Consider the following 22,464-nt stretch of genomic DNA (forward strand, 5'->3'; position numbering starts at 1 on the left):
GGCATGACAAGGAAAGCAGTCAAGTCAGTAAAAGAAAAAGGTTTGAGAAATCCAGACTCCTTTAAATGATATCTAAATACTTAAAAAAACAAAACAAAACAAAACAAAACAAAAAAACCCAGTGACATCAGCATAGGAAAAATTTTACCCTTTCCTGCTTCCTTTTCACTGACTCAAAGAGAAGCTTCTGCTGTCTTCACAAGAAACAACTATAAGGTCAGATTTGTTTGAAGGGAGAGGAGAGCCTCTGGTTTCTTTCCAAAAAGCCATCTATTTTGGATTCACAAAAGGTCAGGAAGAATAAATTGCAATGGATACTCTTCCTGTGTAGCCGAAGATATTTCCAAGCAGAAACATGACGTTATAGAGAAATAAACAAGTAAGTATAAGGAGGCTGAAGAGAACCCCAACCCTCAAACATTTCTGACTGCAGAATGGTATCACTCTCACATATGCTTATGGAGTAAAATTACTTTTAATTGGGGGTTGAGGGGGAAGGGGGCAGAAATGGTAGCAGTGACTTAGATAAGCATAGAGGCTTACCTTTGGGAGATAGTTACACATCAGAAGAAACATCCCAGCACTGAATGAAACCCTGAGAGCGTGGCTTAGTCTTGATCATCTGTTGCAATTCGTTACACAACAAAGGAAATTTTCATCAGCCATAAAACCCATAACTTTGCTGGAAAATGCTGAATGCACACAGTAATATATGCAATCTGCTGTCTAGGGTAAATGGCATTTATTTATGCCCTTCACCCTGATCTGCATGCTCTAACAGTGACATGTTTAGTTGACTGGATGCTTCTATTCCCTCATGGCTTCCTTCAAGTAGGTACATGTAGCTCCGTTTCACCAAGTGATGGAGAAAAAGCAAAGGATACCTGAGGGACACTGCTTAGATTGTAAACCAGAAATATTAGGCTTCTTTTTGTAGGCTTAATCCACTACTCGTTGTTAGAATATTCTGCAGCCAACAAAAATTAATGAGACACAGATACTACAAAGGGCAAGTAATACTGGATAGACTTATATTATTGCCTTGCCTACTGCTACCCCTAGTACTAAGCCAGCCTACCAGGACCTGGAAACAGCATTGCTGTTTCTCCAGAGAACACTGTTTATTTACTTGTGCCTAACATTGAGCTGGTTTTTGATTTGGGCCAACACAGTCTCTAAGAAGCCCTGGAGGATTCTACATTTATGGAGGATGTCTACTGGGTGCCTGAAAAGTGGTCTGTGTTCAAAGAGGCCAAAGCTCCCCTGATACAAGCGCTGGGAGATGGAAACAGGCTTTCTGGTTTATCCTTACACAGATCTCAACACCAGGCATCATGGTCACAGAGCTATAATTTCCTTCATCCTAGTGCCATACCAAAGCAATAACAACTGTCTTGTTGAGTTTCTAGGTAATAAGGTTGCACTTTTCTCTAATTGCCATGATCACTGACAGTTTATGTTAATCAAGTGACACCAACATAAAGTGATGGGCTGCCAGACTAGAAAGCATTTTACCACCAGCTGTTTCTGACATGTTTGTGTGCACAGCTCAGTTTACCATTAAGAAGGACAAATAATGAGCCATCTCCAATTTGAGGCTGGGTCCTTTAAGTAATAAATTGAAAGCCAATGTTTAAACAAAGAGACACAACGGACAAATTCAGCTTGACACTCACCAGAAAAAGAGTCATTAGACAGCAGAGGCCAGACAATCTTAATCTTCCCCCTAGGAGCTTTCTGCTGTACTTTAGTGAGTATTGAAGCTATCATTCATCTTTGCTCACCTCAGCTCCCATCAATATAAGGGTCTGAAGAAGTCAGGCCAGTTACTGGATATAGGTGCATAATGGCTCCACACATGCCTTTTTTTCCCCTTGCTAACCACCACACAGACATGCAGCCTGGGATACAGCCCACCAAGCAACATACCATGCATCAAAGGATGCATTTTGCACACCAGGTCCCAGTGCAGGGAAGAGGCTGTGGTACTGCACCAAAACCTGGGGGACAGGATGTGTACTTCAGATCCCTAGTGGAGCCCTTCCATCACCAATTCACAGGAATCAGCATGATCTAAGGGCTATGGCAACCCAGACCACCACAGGCTCCTCCACCATCATTTGGGAATGACGAATACCACTGAAGGTTTTCATAAAGCCATCTCCCTTCTTCTACTCACCATAATCCTGGGGCATAATCCTAAAGAATGGAATAGGATTTCAGTAGGTAGTATAATGTTGCCACATGTTTTTTCCTATTGATCTGTAGATAAACTATTAGCATCTGAAATGCTAAATGCTTGGGTACAAATATAATCCTTCACTTTGAAGACTACTTCCTATTTTCTCCACCCCCTGAAGCTTTCTGTCAACACTGATAACTCCCATCCAGGACAGGAAAGCATTAAAAGTGTTTCCACTTAGTGGCAATCGTATTATTTTTTAAGAGCTTGTAAAACCCGAACAGCTCTTTTTCCATTACACTCTCCCAGCAAAAGCCAGTAATGTTTCCAGATAGACAAGAAAGAACAGTTATACCCTATGGAAAAAAACATTTGAAAGACAGACTTCCCCTAAAGAGAATTCAAAAGCAGATGATGGTTGCATAGAGAAAACAGAGAAACAAAACAGATTAATAATATATATTCTCCTAGAGTTATGGTTCTGGTGCAAAAATGCAGAAGGGGATGGAAATTCACAGTGTGTCAACTTAATGGAGTCACATTGATGGAGTAAATGCCTGGTACATAACTGAAGGTCTTATTTTAGGATATATTCAGAACCTTCTTGCTGTCCTAACATGTAGTTCTTACAGCTTTCCCTTTTCTCCTCTATACTTCAAACTAGGAACCTACAGTCAGCTGCCAGAATGAATGGAAAACACTTACTCATTCCAGAGCACACAGCTGTATGCAAATATTCCTGCTAAAATCCCACTCTCAAGTGTAACCTTTCAGCAGTCCTACAGGCCAATACATTCAGTCCATTCTAAACTGCAAAAACTAATGAGAAAATGCTCCCACACGCTGTGTCTGACCCTGAAGTAGAAGAGCTTGGTTAACCACATGAACCTTCAATTTGCAAATGCAGAATCCTCCCTGCCAGATGCTGTTGCTTCCGACAAAGCTCATCCTCAAAAGCAGCAAGCATATGCAGCATTGGTGTGCTGCAGGGGCAGGTGGCCAGGTTGGCGTTTTACATATTTGAAAAGAAAAGGTTTGTTTTTGTGGTTTTGTTTTGTTTTGTTTAAATCTTTAGACATTTTCAGAACAATAGATGCACAGATTGAGCAATTCCTGTTAGGACAATTGCACCTACAACTGTCTGGGGTTTTGTCAGCCTGCCTCACCTCAACACAACTGCGAAGTTCATTCATAGGAACAGGTGAGCAAGGGACGAACCTTGCCACTTTTTGGTGAGGAATTCAGGCATATATTTAATTGCCAGCTTGTTCTGACTGTTCACGTGCAGAACAAAGGCATGAGCTGAAGTGCCTTGCATAACTCGGCCACAGCACTGTAACAAGCATTATGGGAGCTCAAAGACAAAAGTTCAAATTAAGGTTTTAATTTTAAAAGCCTAACCAGAGATTCGTTTGATGAGAAAATGAGGGCTGCCATGCCTAAATGAGCACATCTGTTCAACTTTATTTTTAACAGGACAAACGCCCTTTTCTCTGAGGCCAAGATGCTACGTCTTTAATCTTCTTCCATATTTCTCATGCTTATCGCATACAGGCTATGGTGTATCATAAAGATGTCTTTATCACTTTTTCCTTTTGATTAAAGGCTCTGAATGATGCTAGCCAATATCAATAAAAATAATATTATCATCATACAGAACCTTGCAGAGAACACAGCGTTACTTTCACTAGTCCCTCTCACACAGATCATTCAGCATGCTCAGGAAAAAAAGCATGAAGAGCAAGGTTTTTCAACTACATTACATTTGGAGTACCATTCATCTTAGAATGAAAGCCTGGGTGATCTTTGTTTTACATTAATCACACAGTTAAATTGCTCAGATATTAGGCAGGCAGGTTGGGGGATGAGGGAGGGGGAAGAGAGAAAGAGGGGAAAAGAAAAATACTGGCACAGAACTTCATCCCAAACAGAAACCAAATGTTCGCCACTTTTGAAGTACTATAAACTTTTAGAATGTTTGAGTCAAAGGGAACAGTGAAAGAAATTAGTCTTACCATTCAATGATCATCAAACTAAAAATCAGCCCAACAAGTAAGCATATATAAATATAATATACATTACGGTTGAGATATATCATCCGTGCGAAAGGTGAGTCTATAGCTAACCAAAAAAAATCCCATAAAAGGCATTAATTGCCAAACAGCCAAGTTATTACACGCGATTGGTATGTATATGGGACACAATGATAATAAGGACATTTTGTTGTCCTAAAATAATTTCCCACAATTGTTATTTCTTTTAATAGTGCTCAGAAGGATTACAAAATCCTAGTTTCATTTCATTCTACAACAGACTAATGTTTTCCCATAAATTATAGCAGATTTCAAGGGAAAACAATTAATGGTAACAGAATCAAAGACATATGAAAGCTTTCTGATTTAAAGTGATATTGCACATTTTAAAATAGCTGGTTTTAATCAGCTTACTCCTAAGGCCATTAAAGGTACTTATTGAAGGTACGTTTCTACACACATTGTAGAGAACTTGTGCATTCAAGAAGGTTATAAAATTGTAATTAACAGCACAATTGTTTGTAAATTGGCTGAACACTCAATAAAAGAAGATTTTGTAAATAGTCCAAAGGTGACATATCTGTCCTTCACTGTCACAAGCAACTGCTGGAGAAAAGCCACACTATAGCAATATTCTTAATACAAACATCCCCAGCACATGTGAACCATCAGTCCAAAACCTTGTCTCAGCTACGGAAGGTGAGCCTTCATTTTTGTGTGAGAATTTTCCTTTTACTAGCTTACCCTAATATCTCAGTTTCAACCCTATTAATGCCCTTCACACAGGTAACAACCAATAAAAGGACTTCGTTCAATGTTTTGGCCTGTCAGTTTTACACACATCCTGAAGTAACTAAAATTAATTTGTGCATGTACATGTCTAGACAGATGACTAAATAAAGTGTCCTTGAGTTCATAAAATGTCACAGGTTGTTCCTCTATAGAGATTAAAGAAAAAAAGAAGTATAAATAAAGTCAACCAAAAGCTAAGAATTATTCTGATTTTGAACATGTTTGGGCAAGACACAATGAGGCATCTGACATGCTTTTGATCCCTTGCTTTCACAAAATATTTCAACCAGGCATCCGAGATGCACACACTGTTGATTTTTTTGAGCAGTTACAAATCAAAACATGTGTGAAGCTGAAGCTCAGTTAGTTGTGTTGAGGTTAATAAAATGTCCTGGACTAGAATCCCTTCAACGTATCTGGTTTGAAGACTTCTGTACATATGTTTGCTTCGGATGTATTTGAGGTTGGAGTTCATAAATGAACAAAATTGCCAGTAGATCTGCTTGACCCCCTGCTGCTTTCAGATTTTTGGAATCCATTCATGGCATTGGGATCTGCACATCTTGTCATGTTCGTAGAACAGAATCACTGGCAAAATAAAAATAATAATAAGAAAGAAAGCCCTGAGTGTGCCTGAGTAGAAGCTGCATAGAAACACGATCTGCCTTTTCGTCAATGGAGTAGTGTCACAGAATCACAGAATCCCAAGGGTTGGAAGGGACCTAAAAAGATCATCTAGTCCAACCCCCCTGCAAGAGCAGGGTAACCTACAGTACATCACACAGGAACTTGTCCAGGCGGGCCTTGAATATCTCCAGTGTAGGAGACTCCACAGCCCCCCTGGGCAACCTGTTCCAGTGCTCTGTCACTCTTACAGTAAAGAAGTTCTTCCTGATGTTAACGTGGAACTTCCTATGCTCCAGTTTACACCCATTGCCCCTTGTCCTATCACTGGATATCACTGAAAAAAGCCTAGCTCCATCATCCTGACACCTACCCTTCACATATTTGTAAACATTGATGAGGTCACCCCTCAGTCTCCTCTTCTGCAAGCTAAAGAGACCCAGCTCCCTCAGCCTCTCCTCATAAGGGAGATGTTCCACTCCCTTAATCATCTTTGTGGCTCTGCGCTGGACTCCTTCAAGCAATTCCCTGTCCTTCTTGAACAGAGGGGCCCAGAACTGGACGCAATATTCCAGATGCGGCCTCACCAAGGCTGAGTAGAGGGGGAGGAGAACCTCTCTTGACCTACTAACCACTCCCTTTCTAATGCACCCTAAGATGCCATTTGCCTTCTTGGCCACAAAAGCACATTACTGGCTCATGGTCATCCTCCTATCCACCAGGACCCCCAGGTCCCTTTCCCCTTCACTACTTTCCAGCAGGTCAACCCCCAACCTGTACTGGTACATGGGGTTGTTCTTCCCCAGATGCAAGACTCTACACTTGCCCTTGTTAAATTTCATCAAGTTTCTCCCCGCCCAACTCTCCAGCCTGTCCAGGTCTCGCTGAATGGCAGCACAGTCCTCTGGTGTGTCAGCCACTCCTCCCAGTTTTGTGTCATCAGCAAACTTGCTGAGGGTGCACTCAGTTCCCTCATCCAGGTCATTGATGAAAATATTAAACAGCACCGGTCCCAGCACCGACCCCTGAGGAACTCCACTAGTCACAGACCTCCAGCTAGATTCTGCGCCATTGACCACAACTCTCTGCCTTCTTCCTTTCAACCAGTTCTCGATCCACCTCACTACTTGATCGTCAAGCCCACACTTCTTTAGCTTATCTATGAGGATGCTGTGGGAGACAGTATCAAATGCCTTACTGAAATCAAGAAAAACTACATCTACCGCTCTACCATCATCCCTCCACCTAGTCACTTCCTCATAGAAGGCTATAAGGTTGGTCATACATGACTTCCCCCTCATAAAACCATGTTGGCTGTTCTTAATGACCCCCTCATCCTTGATATGCCTAGTGATGGAGTCAAGAATAAGTTGTTCCATCACCTTTCCAGGGATGGAGGTAAGGCTGACCGGTCTATAATTACCCGGGTCCTCCTTCTTGCCCTTCTTATAGATTGGTGTGACCTTTGCCATCCGCCAATCCTCAGGCACCTCGCCCGTTTCCCACGACTTACCAAAGATGATGGAAAGTGGCCTAGCAATGACCTCCGCCAGCTCCCTCAGCACCCGTGGGTGCATTCCATCCAGACCCATCGATTTACAGATGTCCAGATTGCATAGCTGATCCCTAACCCAATCCTCATCTACCAAAGCAAACTCCTCCTTTGTCCTGACTCCTTCTGGGGCTATAGAAATCCGGGGCCCTCGGGGAGAGTCTGCAGGAGTAAAGACAGAGGCAAAGAAGGCATTCAGCACCTCTGCCTTCTTTATATCCTCTGTCTCCAGGGCACCCACTTCGTTCAGCAGTGGGCCTATATTGCCTCTTGTGTTAGTTTTATTTGCTATGTATTTGAAGAAGCCCTTTCTATTGTCTTTAACCCGACTAGCAAGATTGAGTTCCAAGGAGGCCTTAGCTGTCCTAATTGCCTCCCTACATCCTCTAACAACTGTCCTATATTCCTCCCAAGCGGCCAGCCCCTCCTTACATAATCCACAGATTCTCCTTTTCCACTTGAGTTTGCCCAGCAGCTCCTTGTTTAACCACGCCGGTCTCCTAGATCCCTTACTTGACTTCCTACTCATTGGGACGCTCCGATCCTGAGCTTGGAAGAAGCGGTCCTTGAATGCTAACCAACTATCTTGAGCCCCTTTACCGCCTAGTACACTTTCCCATGAGACTTCCCTTAGCAGTTGACTGAAGAGGCCAAAGTTGGCCCTTCGGAAATCCAGAATTAACAGTTTTGAATTAGCGGCATGGTGCATTCCAGCTAAACAAAAGGTATTTTCTGTTTTGAGATCTCTTTTAACTGGGATATGTGGTCTAAATCCAGATTTTCAGAGGCAAGCGCTTATTTTCAGTGCCCCCTTGCCTGAATGATCAGAGCATTGATCCTGCAAAGACACTGATGTTCCAGAACCATCCCCATGCTCTGTCAGGTTTCCAGAGCCTTACACTGTATCTCTAAACCCTGCCTCCTGTCTGAAAGCCTTAGCTATAAATTGTAGCAAGAAGACACCACATATGGAGAGGGGAGATAGTGGAACAAAATAGAAGGCACAGGGTGAAGTATCTCTGATATGCCTATGATTAAGGCCTTGTATGCAGCAACACAGACAGGAAAAGGGTGCTTTTTAAAATAATATTGGAACCTCAGGAAAAAAGAAAAAAAACAACCAAAAAGCAACCAAGCGAACCAACCCTTTTGTGTGACTGACAATGAGCTACGATGCAGAATTCTTTTTTTCACCCCTTGATTTATTCCTTTAAACACTTTCTGTCCAACACACTGAAAACTGAACGAGTTCATCATCTTCTTGCAAGTGTCCATAGGGCTATGAGTTGGCACCTGCCGAAAGGTTTATTATAAAACTATAGATTTAGATTTCCTGGTTAAATTTTTCACAGTTAGGTTTCTCATGGGAGGCAGAAGTGAGCACAACCAGAAAATCTCTCTCTCCAGGGCAAACAATGTTTATTCTACTTCAGCTCTAGCCCAGACCATTCACAGAGGCCCTAGGGTTAGCACAGGGAGTATCCTTCTGCTTTCACAACCTCTCTGCCATGAAAGATGTGGAATTCCTTCTTTAACAAGGAAGAGTTGCTTGATTTATAGCTTCTGAAAATATCTTCTTGTTAAAGAAGATGTATTTGCAGCTCCAGACAGAAATGAGCTGTTTGGAGCAAGGGGTCAGCTTGCTTCAAGGAAGAGACCTGAAGATCTCACAGATCAGAGCCACTCCTTCTATTCTGAAGGCATGTGTGTCTTAAGAAGCTGACAGACTCCATAGGTTTTTGGGTGCTGCTAAACATAGAAGTAGTAAGTGGTCTCATATTCAGCTGGCCAAGAGGCTTCAGAGAACTGAGATTTCTTCTCAGCTACGGACTTTGCATCATGAGGTAGACCTTCATCAGTTCTAACTGAAGGATGCCTGTGCTCCACATACTGTGGTATGCTTTTATAAAGAACAAGAGGACACTTCAGGACTTCAGCAGAAGCATCTCTTCTTCCCCAGTAAACATGGCTCTTTGAGAGTCTGCCACTTGAGTGATGCAAGTCCCAGCTGGGCTTCTCACTTGGGACAGTGCCCACTGTGCAGCCTGATTTTCCGATATGAGGGAAGAGAGTAGCTTGGGTAGCTGAAGGGGACTTAGGGAGTGACCATGGAGAGTAAATTAAATGAAGAGCAAGGCAAGCAGCTACAAGAGCCTGGATGTAGATCCCTAGGACTGGGTTACTCAGCACTGACGGGGGAAAGGCTCTTGGCAGTGAGAAACTCCCTACTGTCAGAAATCAGAGAGGAACCCAAACACGTCATAAGTAGGGCAATGCAATACCCCCCTCTGTGTGCATGAATTTTGGCTAACCCCCTGTGATCTGCTGCAGTAGCCCTGCACGTGCTGTTTACCGTATCTGTGCCCCAGTTCACCTTTCTGCTAAACCAGGATAAAATTACTTGCTTACCAATTGCCACAGGAAAGCAGCATCCTAGAAAAATACCAAGATAGGCTTAACCAGGCTTATAAATTCCTTTGATATTCCCAGATGAAAGTTCCCTGTAAGTATAAAGTTTTATTATTATTTCAGCTGTTCCCTTCCATAGTACAATTGCCAAAAATAGGCTTTAGAAAAGCCTAAGATTAACCAGAATGCTTTTCTTGTTAATGACTAGAAAAACATTATACTTCTCACATATGGGACATAAGCATTTGATTTCAGTTTAGTGCACCAGCATTTAAGAACGAAAGTAAAGTATCGCTCTGTGTCTTGCTCCAACCTGACATAACTTTCTCTCTTAGGAAATACGCTTAGGGACAGTCAGGCTGTGCTTGTTTGCAACTTACAGAATTTCAAATATAATTTATAGAGAGACTAACCTGAGGTCAATGATTATTACCATCTTGAAGAAGTGATTGTAAACAGGGAATAGCTCCCGCTTTAATCATTTCGTTTGCTCTACAAAGCAAAATAGAAACAGTTTGCAGTGAAAAATGTGTCTTCCAGTGTAAGCATCCAATGTCAAAAGAAATTGTAAGATTAAAAATGATAGCTTTCAGCTGTTGCTGAAATGTAGTCAATGTTTCTTCTCTTGTGGGAAGCTGATACTCCCTCTTCAGGGGAATTTAAATGAACAAATTCAGAATGGGAGAGTACAAGAGACGTAATGGGACTGCAGCTAGCCATATGATTCTCTCTGTAGATGTTTAACATCTTGTTCTCTACCCACAACTGCCACATGTGGATTGTGCCTGAAGTGGCCATTGTTAATCTATTCTGGAACATGCCATGGGGAAGATTGGTGAAAGGACTTGATTATATGTATATAGAATGGACTTATCCCAACACCATAGCTCAAATGCAAGGTAAACCAAGAAGGATCAACCAATCTTTAATAAAAAGCAGGAGGAGGAAATTCAGAATAACTTTTGCCATCCTGCCTGGAGAATATCCATGAGCTGTGGTTAGAAACAAAAGAGTTTGGCAACAATTCACTACTATTTTTCAAAACCACATCAGATGGAAAATCCAGAACTACAGAAATGCTAGGGTCAGTCCTGAACTTCAATATGCCCATATTGGATTAATGCAAATAAGTCTACAGATAGCAGAGGAAAATTTCCTACATATATGCATAACATGTGATGTGTAATCACCTGAAAAGAACCAAAAAAGTGGAGGTTGCCATTTTCTGCTTTGGTTAGGAGAATGGGATTTTTAACATAAAGGCCTGCCTCTGCTTTGAAATGGAGGAGGTGTTTAGTCTGGTGACCTTTCAGTACTTTCTCTGCTTGGCTAGTTGGCAAAGCTATCAATTTCCCACAGTTTAACAAAGCCATTTAAGGGCCAAATTCTAATCTCAGTTGCACTCAGTCTACACTCTTCCCTTCCCCATCCCATGGGACTGGAAATAAGATCTGCGATGTACCCAGCTGAGACTGAGGCCAGCTCAGCGCTGGATATGAGGACCCACACCACAGTTAGTCGGAGTCTGGAATTAAGACAGCAAAACATGAAACATCCTTCCACTCCTCCTGTTGCTACTGGAGCTTGGGTCATTTCTTGTAATACAGCAACTCATTAGCAAGTAGTCTGCTCAAAAATACCACACATGTATTGGGTGCTAAAAGCATCCACTGTCTGCAGGATTGGTTGGTTGGCTTTCTTTAAACTATCTCTCATACTACCTAAACGCAAGATACAGACCACAAGCAGCGTTTGTTGTGTGTTTATGTTCGCTTAGAGCTACCTGCTTATAAAGGATACATGCTTTGTTACTGGAAATTTGCATTCGAGATGCACCAGCACATCATGTTTTTCTGTTTGTTGTCAGATCTGGCCTAGCTAAACATGTTGCTCAGTGTGTGATGCAGACAGGTAGCAGCATATTGGGAAAGGCACCCCGTCTCAAGGAACAGCACTCTGACCCTGCTCTTCACCATCCCAGAAATGGATTGTGCTGCTCAGGAGGAGAATTGCCAAAGCTCAGCTGAGCTGCAGGGGCTTTTAGAAGAGATGGGGCTCTCCTTGCCCAGCTCTTTCAGGGGTTAAGGGCAAAGGCTGGGAAAACTCCCCTACTCCTACACATGCAAACCCCAGAAGGCTTAGGGGTGTAACAGGGATTATTACTGCCCCATGCCTCAGTGTTATAAATAGTCTTAGGGCTATTATATAAATAAAGCACACTGGCCATGTGCTTGAACATAGGAAAAGATAAAAAAATTAGTGAACATTCACATTAGTAGCATTCAATGTGGCACTTTTGAGAGGTGTTTTTTACTGCTGCACTATGGAATGACTGTGGATATTCTGGCGGTTCAGTCCCCTGGGTCGCACTGTGTGGTGTGTCCCTAGAGCACTACTGGGCACATCAGAGATGCAGTGCCATTGGCTTGAAAGGGTCAACAGGCCAGGGTCTGGCCTGCTGACAGGTTGTGTGTGTGTAAAAAACAGTGCCTTCAAAGCAAGAACCCCCCCAAACCAGCTGCAAGTCAGAGGGAGGAGAGATGCAAAGATGGGAAATTCATGGCTCACGTCCCGATATCAGTTCTGTTGATCACTAAGTATCTTTCACTGAAATCATCTGGACTACCTCACATGTCCACTAACAGGAAAAAAAAGACCCACAAAATGAGGTTCTCTCACAGGATACCTTTCCACTTCAGTTTAGTTCTTCTCTCACATTGATGCATATTGTATGGCCTTAATCAGTGGAAAAAGAAGCACTGCTTCCTGAAGGAGGCTGTAGTTTTGTACTCTTCTTCCCTTTTGTCCTCAGTCACATTCTCAGTCTTCATACACAGACTTGAGAATACACCTACTCAAGAAAGTACTGTGGAGCTCTGCAGGGAAACTGAACACCAGCAGCTTGACCTGTGATTGCATCCATCTGGAAGACTCAAACCAAATGTAACTGAATTATTTATTTATCTCCAGGAGTCTGTTCAGGCTCAAACACCTGCAGCCCAGCTGACTGATGCCATGCTGCTCCCCCTAGAAACTCCTGATGGGATGGCATTGGCCACACAGAGCTCTGCAGCCCCTGCTCTAGCAGCTGTCACACCCACACTTTGCCCTCTGCTGCCAAAAAACACAGTCTGAAGCTAGCCCCTTCACACTCATCTTTTCAAACACATCCGCTGCGTTTTCCATTTTATATGCAGGATGAAGATGCTCCTGGTGCCAGATTCTGCCAGCTTCAAATGAACTAAGCAGAAAATGACCTCATGACTAATCTACAGATTGCAGCTGGGTTATCTGAAGAACAAGGAACAGATTTTTAAGGGAATCCCACTGGGAAAGAGGTGTTTTAGTGACTTCTGATGCACAAACCAAGGGATGTGCACAGTGTGAATAATGGTATCACAGTCTGGCTGCAGTGGCTAAATAAAAATAAAATTGAACATTTCACACCGTACAAAAGTCTCTGCTATTAGCAAACAAGCATCTTGATTGAGCTGGTGGGTTACAGCACTAAGATGCAGAGATCTCCAGTCTGTAAGTTTGCATGCCAAGGCTGTCTTCTAAAACATATGAAGTAGTTCCCCAAACCCTCACATCTCACCTACAGCTAAATGCAACACATACAGTTCCCACAGTGTCACCACTAAAAACCCTGCTTTGAGACAGAGATGAATGGAAGGAGTAAGGAAGAAAGAAAAAAGGCAATACAAAGCCTAGCACATTTTTTGGTTTGATATCACCATATCATGGTGTTGCGTCTCCACCCCAACACACTCGGGCAAGGTGATGGGGTAACCCCAAGTAGCTCCTAAAGCCATGTTCAAACTGCCTCTGCACTCCCATTAGTAACTGGAAGGGTCACAACTTCTGACCTCAAAGCATGGAGGCATTTTAAGTGACAGCCATCACATTTTGGCTCAGACACAAGCAGCTATGTTAACCAGAGAACAACCCAGACTTGTTTTTACCCAAAAGCAACATCTGAATTTACTTGTCTTGAATGATACTACTGAGGACACTAAGAAAGTTAATCATTCTACAGTCAAGAAGTTAAGCAGCATCTTTTTAATATCCCAATTTGTACATAAATCTCACTGTACCGAGTGACCAGAAAAAATCCCAGACACAAAACATGGGACTCAGACCCCGCTGAGTGCTTCGAGCTAACTACAGAAAAACACAGCAGGCTGCAGATTTCTTCAGGAAAAGTCAGGAAGTTTGTTATTTTATATAAAAGGCAGCACTGAAGAAAGTAACAAAAGCAGGGTGAGAGAAACAAATGGTATCCTGTCACTAATGGCTGAGCAAAGGGGATGGACATGGTGGCATTCAAAAGAGGTCTGATGCATACAGTATGCCTGCATAGCAGAGGTCCTGAAATGTAGGGAGTGGACATTTTAGATGAAGCAGAGGAAGAGGCAAGATTCAAAATAAGGCAGTGGGAAGATGATTTTAACTGTGCTCCAAGCAGTAATTGAACATCCCACTCATCTTAGTCATACATTACCCAGAAAAGGAAGTAAGAGCTATTTAAGAGTAAGTAGAAAGTAACAGCCATCCAGAAGAGCGTGATCCTATTGCCTGAAGGCAGGGGCTCAGCATTCAGCAGGTGTATATCTGCCTTCAATAAGTTTAATTGTTTCAGTGAGCTTCACCACAGTAAGATTGTGGCTGCACACCTCTATGTATAGTGACCATAGATATTTTATTCTTCCCATACCATTCCCAAGTAAGAGGCAGAACCAGTCTGCTGCTTCTCTTCACAAGTTCCTTGAACCCTACAGCTGCCCTAAAGACAAACCTCAAAAGCACAGCAATTGGTGCTTGCTCCATCATCAAGCATCAGGTGCTCCAGAAGCTTCCTAACCCCAAACTTGCTCTTTCTCCCTAGTCCAAGTGCTGAGCACCTGAATCACTGATGCCAGGCACCTTACCCAACTACAGGAAATTTGAACATAACCAGCAGTCCTGTGAGCCACGGCAGAGCTGGGTTTTATGACAGTTATAGCCAGTTTCGCTTTGGCTGTGTATCTCTGGCAGCAATCTGCCTAGGTGTCTGGCACATAAGTATAACGCTTGAAAAGTGAATTCAATGAGTACTTGTGGTCCTCAGTTTATCAGGAATATTCTGGGACAAAATTAACAGAGAGTCTGAGGATGAGGTTTTCAAGGACCTAAATTATTTTACAAATACTATTTCTTAAAATGCAAGTCTTCAATCATGTTGACTTTTGGTGAAACAGCATTGTGAATACCTGCATTACTTTGGAAGAGACAATTGTTTTGTTTTAAAACTGGGATCTGCTCAGGAGCATTATGTGAATGACAAAATCTATTCAAAAAGTTAGACTTTATTTCAGAGAGTGATCTGCTTACCACAAAAAACAGGAGAGAGGAAACAGAAGCAGTATAGGATTGGTCAACCTATTTTGAGTGTTAAAATCTTCATTTCTGCAGATGGTGTTTTGGACTGAACTGGTTCTCCCGGTTTTCTGGAATCATATACTTAGAGACAGACTGATCTGTTTACACTTATGTGACCCAGCTGGAAGCAGGTAAGAAAACTCAGCCTAAAGTAAAACCAGAAAGGTATGAAATATTCAAGCTGTGCTAAGTAGGGCTGTGGCTTACAGGATTTTAGCATGGCTGTAATATAGAAACATGTTGATCCATTCAGTAAGTTTAATTACATCTTAGGATCTATTAACATGCCATTGTGCTGGACACATAGGCTTGAAAATCCTGCACTTAAGTGATGCCACAGCAGGATACTTTACCAGCAGCAGCAGCCAGCCCCACCTTTGCACTCACCTCTATAACACCACAGAGCTGAATCTAACCACCTGCTCCTGGGCCAAGATCTCTGCTCAGTCCCATTTCAGCATCCTGAGCCAAAGTGGCCTTGGAGAGCAATGGTTGCTCATCTACATGCACTTCAGGGCAACTTTTGCACAGGATAATGCACCCACACAACCACAAATCTTACCTTGGGGCAGGAAAGCTGCTGGGGGCTGCCACACAGGATGAAGCTCTTCACATACTGATTTGTGTGAACGTAGACCTCAGCATGAAGTCAATATAGACTTCTTAAAATAAAACCTAAACTTGAGGAAAAAAAATAAGTTCTGGCATATAACTCCTAATAACTTTCTAATGAACCCAGTAAAAAGCCAAATCTTCCAGCATTTAAATTCCCAGTACAGGAGCTACTATACTATTGATAGTTAGCACTAAGTTACAGTGCATTTAAAAGGCTCAGAGGCATGGTATAGGCATACACTACAACAGAATTTGTCTAGCAAGTTCCAGCCTCGATAAGCTAACAATATACTGAGAAAGCTAGCAATGTCCTGCCAACAGTATACTTTTAAGGCACTTCTCTAAAACACAGGACCATAATAGAAAAGTACTTTAAAAGGAAACAAACCTTTCCCACCATATGAAGATGTGTCCTCCCAAAATATAATCACACTGATGTGAGCCTTTTTAAAAGGCTAGATGAAGCAGGATAGAACACGCAAGCAGGACCTCTCTCCTAGTCTGTGCCTGTAAATCTGCAGATGAAATACTGGGAAAAGGAAATGAGTCTCACTAAATCCATGCTGAAGAGTTTAAATGGTCAAGTTATATGCCCATTTTTATAGATATCCTATCTTTATATGTATGAGCAGTTCTTTCTTCAACTAAACTTTCCCACATGTGAAGTATTTTAGTTCGACAGCTATTGCAATAACTATGCTTTCTTTGAAATACCCTGAGCAAACTTCATATTGAGGCTTTTCTCTGCAGACATTCTATTTTTAATGGTATCAAGTTTTTATAGATCTCATCATAAAAAATGGTGATATCTACTCAAAATGCAAGCTATGAACAGCAACAGAAAATTAAGACAACTGAAACATGCAGTTGAACTGTTCATAAAAACAGCAAAAATATTACTATGGATGTCTATTTTACTTAGAGGAAACCTAAGGGTGCGGGGAAGAAGAGGAAGAAGAAATCTATACAGACTACCAGATCACTGCCTGCTGCTATGATTGTTTATTTTCATGGGCTAGTTATGACTCCCAGCAATAGGCTTGGCTTATGGAGATATGCATCCCCAAGGCTGCCAGTCCTAGGTTTATATATGTATTTACAGGTAATCCATCCTCATATGTCCCTCCTACTTACCTAAGTTTTAAGTATATGATGCTCTAAGTAGTCATCCTGTCAGGAGAACACTTGAACACAGAAGAGCACATGAACACAGGATAATTCAGTGTGTCTTTAATACTTACAGGCCAGATCTTACAAAGTCAGTCAGGATTCTTCTACTCAAAGATGTAGCCAGAACATGAGACAAACCAGGCTCATCTGCAGCACATGAGGGGACCCCATGATAGATACAGGCTGGGGAGGCATGTGCAAGCTCCACTGGAAGAAGCATTACCTTGCTAACATAGATAAGTCCAATTAGCTCAAGCACAGGGCTGGCTTATTGGGTTTTTAGTAGGCATTTTTGATTCACTAGAATAGTTTCCCACTGGCTCCTAAAGAGCTGTGCATCCCAGCCAAGGTAGGGCTGAATAGGGCTCTGGATGGGAAGAGAGCAGGAAATTCTTACGATGGTATTTTCACCAAGAGATAGAGATACATAGGGACATTCTTCACAGGGGGTTTTAATACAACCTGGAACAAGACCCCACCAGCTCTGCTATTAAGGATTTATTCCTATCACTCCTATAGACTGTTATTTCCACCTTTATAGCACAGGCTGTACCACTACAAGTATCTTGGTTCAGAGGGTGGCCCCACAATGTAATCCTGATTTTTAAGGAAAGATCCCTTATTGAGAAAGTGACTGGCAAACTTCAGAGTAAGTTGGAAACTCTTTTTTGCCCTTTCCTCCTCAAAGCAGTAGTTCTCACCCCATCCTTCATCTGTTTCTAATTTTTGAGCTGAAGATGATCTTGGATGATCCAGAAAGCTTGTCTATCTTGTTGGCTTCTCTTCTAGTTCCCTCCATTGTTTTAATGTTATAATGAAAAAAAAACAAAACAAAACAAAACAAAAAAAAAACCACCACCCCACCCCCAAACTAAAAAAGCTTCCCTCCAAACTGCAGCTCACTTAAATGTTTCTGAAGGGACTTAAGATGATGTTGTACACCACTAGCAAGTACTCACTAGTAGTGAAAATAAACAGTAGCTACCCTGTATTACAGTGATCCTTTACTGAACGATACAAGGATACTGTCAGAAAGTTTGCTGTTGCAAGCCCTCAGTCCCACTTCTCCCTCACCCGACCAATGGTGTTTGCGAGGCACAGATATTCAGCAGTATTTTTTAATTTACGTTCATATATTACCGAATGATTGCAATGTCTCCAGGCCCAGGGAATTTGGAATACAGCTGTCTGCAGCATTAAAGTAACTTACCGCATAGCTACAGTATGCATATTGCCAAAACTTTATAGCTATAGGCCTTCAAAATCACTTGCTTAGGAGTGAGCATTGCCTCCTCTAGTGAGCCATTGACACATGGACTTCACAACTCTACAAGAAAAAGAGTGCTTGCTGTCACATAATAATGCTTCAATAGCTACATGAATAGTTTTCTGTCTTAGACTATTTTACGTCTATTGCAGATGGCATGAAATCCTCCAGGCTACACTCACTGCAGCAGGGAACCTCACAGAAAGAGGCAGCCAGTCATTCGCTCCCAGCCTTGTATTGCAGACAATATGCTGAAGTCCATATTAACCTCCTACTGCAGAACAAATAGTGAAAGCCCGGGCATATCTGCTGTAGTTCCTGGTAGGCTTGCATCCTTGCAGATTGGCTGTCTGGGCTTAACATACTTCGTGTGTTTGCTCTTCTGTTTCCTGGAGCACATACTTAACCCTTATCTCTCTTGGATCCTCTGGGGACAGCGCCTGGAACAGCGCCTAAAGTTGGTGCGTCATCACCAATATCATTTATTTTCTTTTCATAGGTGTGGAGACAGCCACAGGGGATCCATAAGTCTGTGCCTGGCTCCAGTATTGTCTCTTTTGCGTGTATATCTTGTGTTGCCAAAAACCATGACAAGAGACCAATCTCACTCCTATACCAGCCAACACACATATGATTTCACATTGATTGCCAACCTTGCCTGACCAGAAGTATTTTCAAGTCTGACAGAAATGGTTTTAAAGAAGAGAAAAAACCCTCAGTGACAATACAAGAAGACTGCTTCTTTATGTTGAAGTAATTAAATTAACTCTTTTGCACCAACCCCTTTTCAGGGAAATCCAGCTCATTAAAAGTATTTCTCACAGGGGCCAGTTTTCGAAAACTATGTCTTGATAAGCATTAAACGTGAGCTCTGGCTAACCAAGGGCAGAGGAGTAGCTTCCACCAACCATGCACGTATTGGAAAGCATTTCTTGTCATTCATAGCCTAAAAGATGCTACCACAAACTGCAAGGTTTCTCCTCAGGGATTTTACTAAAAGTCAAAAGCAACAACCATGCACGATGTTCTGATCATGTTTGGGAAAGTAGGCTCAATCCCAGTGCACCCTGCAGTCTTACTAAAATTAACAGCTTCAACAAGTAGGAGAACCTTATTTAGGTGGAAGGTGGCACTGCTGTACAGCTGCATGGCCTTGCATCTCAAACCACACTGAGAGTATTAATCAAATACCCACCCCTTGCTTTCCCAAGAAAGAGTTTCGGGGTTTTATCCTCAATAGCAAACAGCATTGCTATGCATTTTAAGATTAGAATAGTGCAGTCCCCCCAGGGATATATACAAAGTCAGTAACCTATTTATGCACACTTAAGCACAAAAGTTCACGTGTATAAAGAGCTAAGGAAGAAAAACTTACAGCCAGCATATTCCACAAGAGCTTTCATCATCTTGCCCTGACAAGACTTTACACTCCAAGCCCATATCCTCCACAATCCTATCTTCCTTACTTTACTTACCAGTCTTCCAAGTAATGAGCAGGTTATCTATCAATTTATCACCTGCTAGCAATTTATGATCTAGCCACCACCCTTAGCTCATCCTCATATACATAATGAAGCACAAAAGAGGGGGATGTTACTGTGAATCCCTTTGAAAGGTCAGTCCTCTAAGTGAGAGGCTTCCTGAAACAAGTTTAGGTAGGACAGCTGGAGTCATAGCTGTAGCTGTTGAATGGAAAACAGCTTTCAACTCAACAGCCCTTTGGAAAAATCACAGTCCCAGGAAGTGTTTTATACATGCACAGCAATATTTTCTTATAAAGACTTACTTGGTTTTTATTTTTTTTTTTTGCTTAAGGTGAGTTCAGTTGTCATTTTTAGATGGCTTCAAATTCAACAGATATTTGTGATTACATTTGTTTGGGATTTGCAATCCAGAAGTATCAGCCCTATATGCTACCTGTCTTTGTACACAACTCTTGTGGCACTTCTGTTTCCGATAAGATATCTGTAGCTGTATTCAGTATGGAAAATATACTGGGGCTACAGCTGAAAGATGCTTGTGAGGGATCTTTCATCTGTCTGGAAAAAGAACAAACCTAAACATGTCAGTGCTGATTCATAGGTCATACACAGCATATGTGAGCCTGGGTGCATGGTACTGCCTCAAAAGGCCCTTGACAAACCTTCAGAAAGTTTGGAAAATAAGACCGCAATTTCTGAGCAGGCTTAAAAGGGACGTAGCCCTCGCAGTGGACATGCCTCTCGTTCCCATGGTGCTCAGCTGCTGCTTTTGCAGGCCAGCCTTTACCTGCTCTATGTGCCTTCTCCTGTTCCTCAGCCTCTAGTGAGGCTCTTGGATGGTGGCCATGCGAGGGCTGCAGGACAGCCTGCTCCTCACACACACTTGCAGTACATTGTCTGAAACAGCTGCTGAACATAAGCAGCTTCCTCCAGATATTTTATGGTCCTCTAGCTAAATTGCCCAGCCCCACAGATTATTCCAGCTATAACCTATATGCACCTTCTCCTCCTCACAGCTTCTCTTCCTTGTTTTAGGCTTGAAAAGTAAATGTAATCATACAGGACATGTAGCCTAGCTTCTTAATTATATCAGCAATGAAACCAGCTAATTATTAGCAGCTCTCCTTTTCTGAAGGGAGGTGATCAAGATGCAGTACCAGGCTAAGAAATGGTTGTCCAAAGGAGATTTCTGTGTCTATCTTGGTGCCCACATTGCCCTGCCTGGGTCCAAGTTAAGGAATTGTAAAAAGCCTTTGAAGCAGACTCAGCATGTCATCTGCATATATTTGCAGCTGGTTTACTGTTAGCAAGGCCAGAGAGGATAAATAATTATGTGTGTCTGACCTATATTTGTTGACATTAGCTTTCTTTCTTGGAAACTCTCTTTGTACACTGTCCAACTCTTGTCTGGATGCTTATAGCATCACTTCTTTCATATTCCTGAAAAGTGCCATGCCACAAACTTGCAGAAGACTTCCAGAAATGCTTCTAAGAAAAGCACAAGTTGTTTGGTCAGCTGTAATTCCCATCTACCCTAGAAAGTCAGCATCAACTTCAGGTGAGCACAGGCTCCTGCACAGAGGGAGGATGGCCACAGTGCAGCCAGAGGTAATTCCTTTTGTACATTCGCCTTCCCTTTAGCTACAAAGCACCCGCTGCAGCTGCTCAGCCTCTGCACTGTTCCTGCAGGTCACTTTGATTCCCTGCCATATCTCACTGCTCACCAGGTCTAAAGCCACAAAGGCATTTCTGTGCCTAATTTTAACTGAAGTGAAGGGGAGGTAGGTATCTAAATACTGCTAGCTCTGAGTCATTCAACAAGCCTTACCTCCCCCAGGCAGCCTTGCTCAAGGACAGCATGAAATAGCAGTCAGGGTAGTAGGTAAGCTAAGATGCTGTCAGTTCATCTTTTTAAAAGCTCCAAAAAAATATTCAGAGTATTCAGCCACCCACACTGGCTGAAATTATGCGTTTCTTCCACACTGTGTGGCCTTTGAATGTGTTCAGAGCTCCTTTTACCTGAGTATACTTTTGCTTCTTATTCTCTAGATAAAAGCACTGATGTCTGATCTTTGCATGCACAACATAGGCTGTTGCAGGTAAAAATCTGGCCAGGTTAAAGAGAGCAAGTAAAAAAGGTCTTAACTTTGACTCTACCATTCCACAAAATCTGTATCAATGGCATTAAATATATTCAGTGGCATTACCCCAGTTTATGACACTGTGAGGCTCAGAAGCATTAGCATACAGAGATTTTATTATTATTTTCCATACCTAATTATTATTACCTAATAATTATCAAATAGCATCTGACATTTCTAAAATTCAAAGATAATTAAAGTATAATTTTAAGATTTGCAGCTGTTTCTCAGGCAAGCTGGTGCAAGCAGGTTCCTCACTTCTGCATTTTATAGTAACACAGTTCCAGCCAGTTTTGTATCTAGAATCAAATTTAGTAGCCTTTTGTTTTTAAGATACATTTAAACAATTATATCCAGTCGAATTTAGAAAAGGAAAATAGAATGGGGCTATTTTTGCTAACCTTGCTTTTCACAAAGTCTTGTCTCTATGAAATCTAAATTCTGGGACAAATTTTACTTTACACCTTGAATGTCACAGTATCCTGTAAAAGACAGAACCAAAACACAAACTTACACTACAAATTTTCAAGGATTTCACTTTAATGAATAAGTATATAAAATTCAGCAATATTTGTTTGCTTTGGAAAGCTATTCTGAAATGTTTAACACATCTACAGAAGCATCTACAGAATGGAGGCAGGGTATGCCGCTCTACAAGTGCCAAGGTCTGTCACACTGCATATTAGAAGTCTGGATGAGAAAGAATTTTCTGAGTAATTTAAGTGCTGCGCAAATGAAGTTAGCAGTTCAGATAGATACATTTATAAAAACAAAGGC

The 22,464-nt window shown here is 41.9% G+C and overlaps 1 long non-coding RNA gene across 1 annotated transcript; it reads right to left on the reverse strand.

Annotated features, from left to right (window-relative positions):
• Positions 1 to 216: 216 nt before the first annotated feature.
• On the reverse strand, positions 217 to 15,662 carry LOC136009342 (uncharacterized). The gene is made up of 6 exons (XR_010610510.1): positions 15,576 to 15,662; positions 10,006 to 10,084; positions 9,593 to 9,684; positions 2,180 to 2,199; positions 544 to 622; positions 217 to 270 (listed from the first exon to the last, which is right to left on the reverse strand). It is a non-coding gene; the product is annotated as an uncharacterized LOC136009342 (long non-coding RNA).
• Positions 15,663 to 22,464: the final 6,802 nt, after the last annotated feature.

Source organism: Lathamus discolor, chromosome 2 (genome assembly GCF_037157495.1).
Source record: "Lathamus discolor isolate bLatDis1 chromosome 2, bLatDis1.hap1, whole genome shotgun sequence".
Classification (NCBI taxonomy): Eukaryota; Metazoa; Chordata; class Aves; order Psittaciformes; family Psittacidae; genus Lathamus; species Lathamus discolor.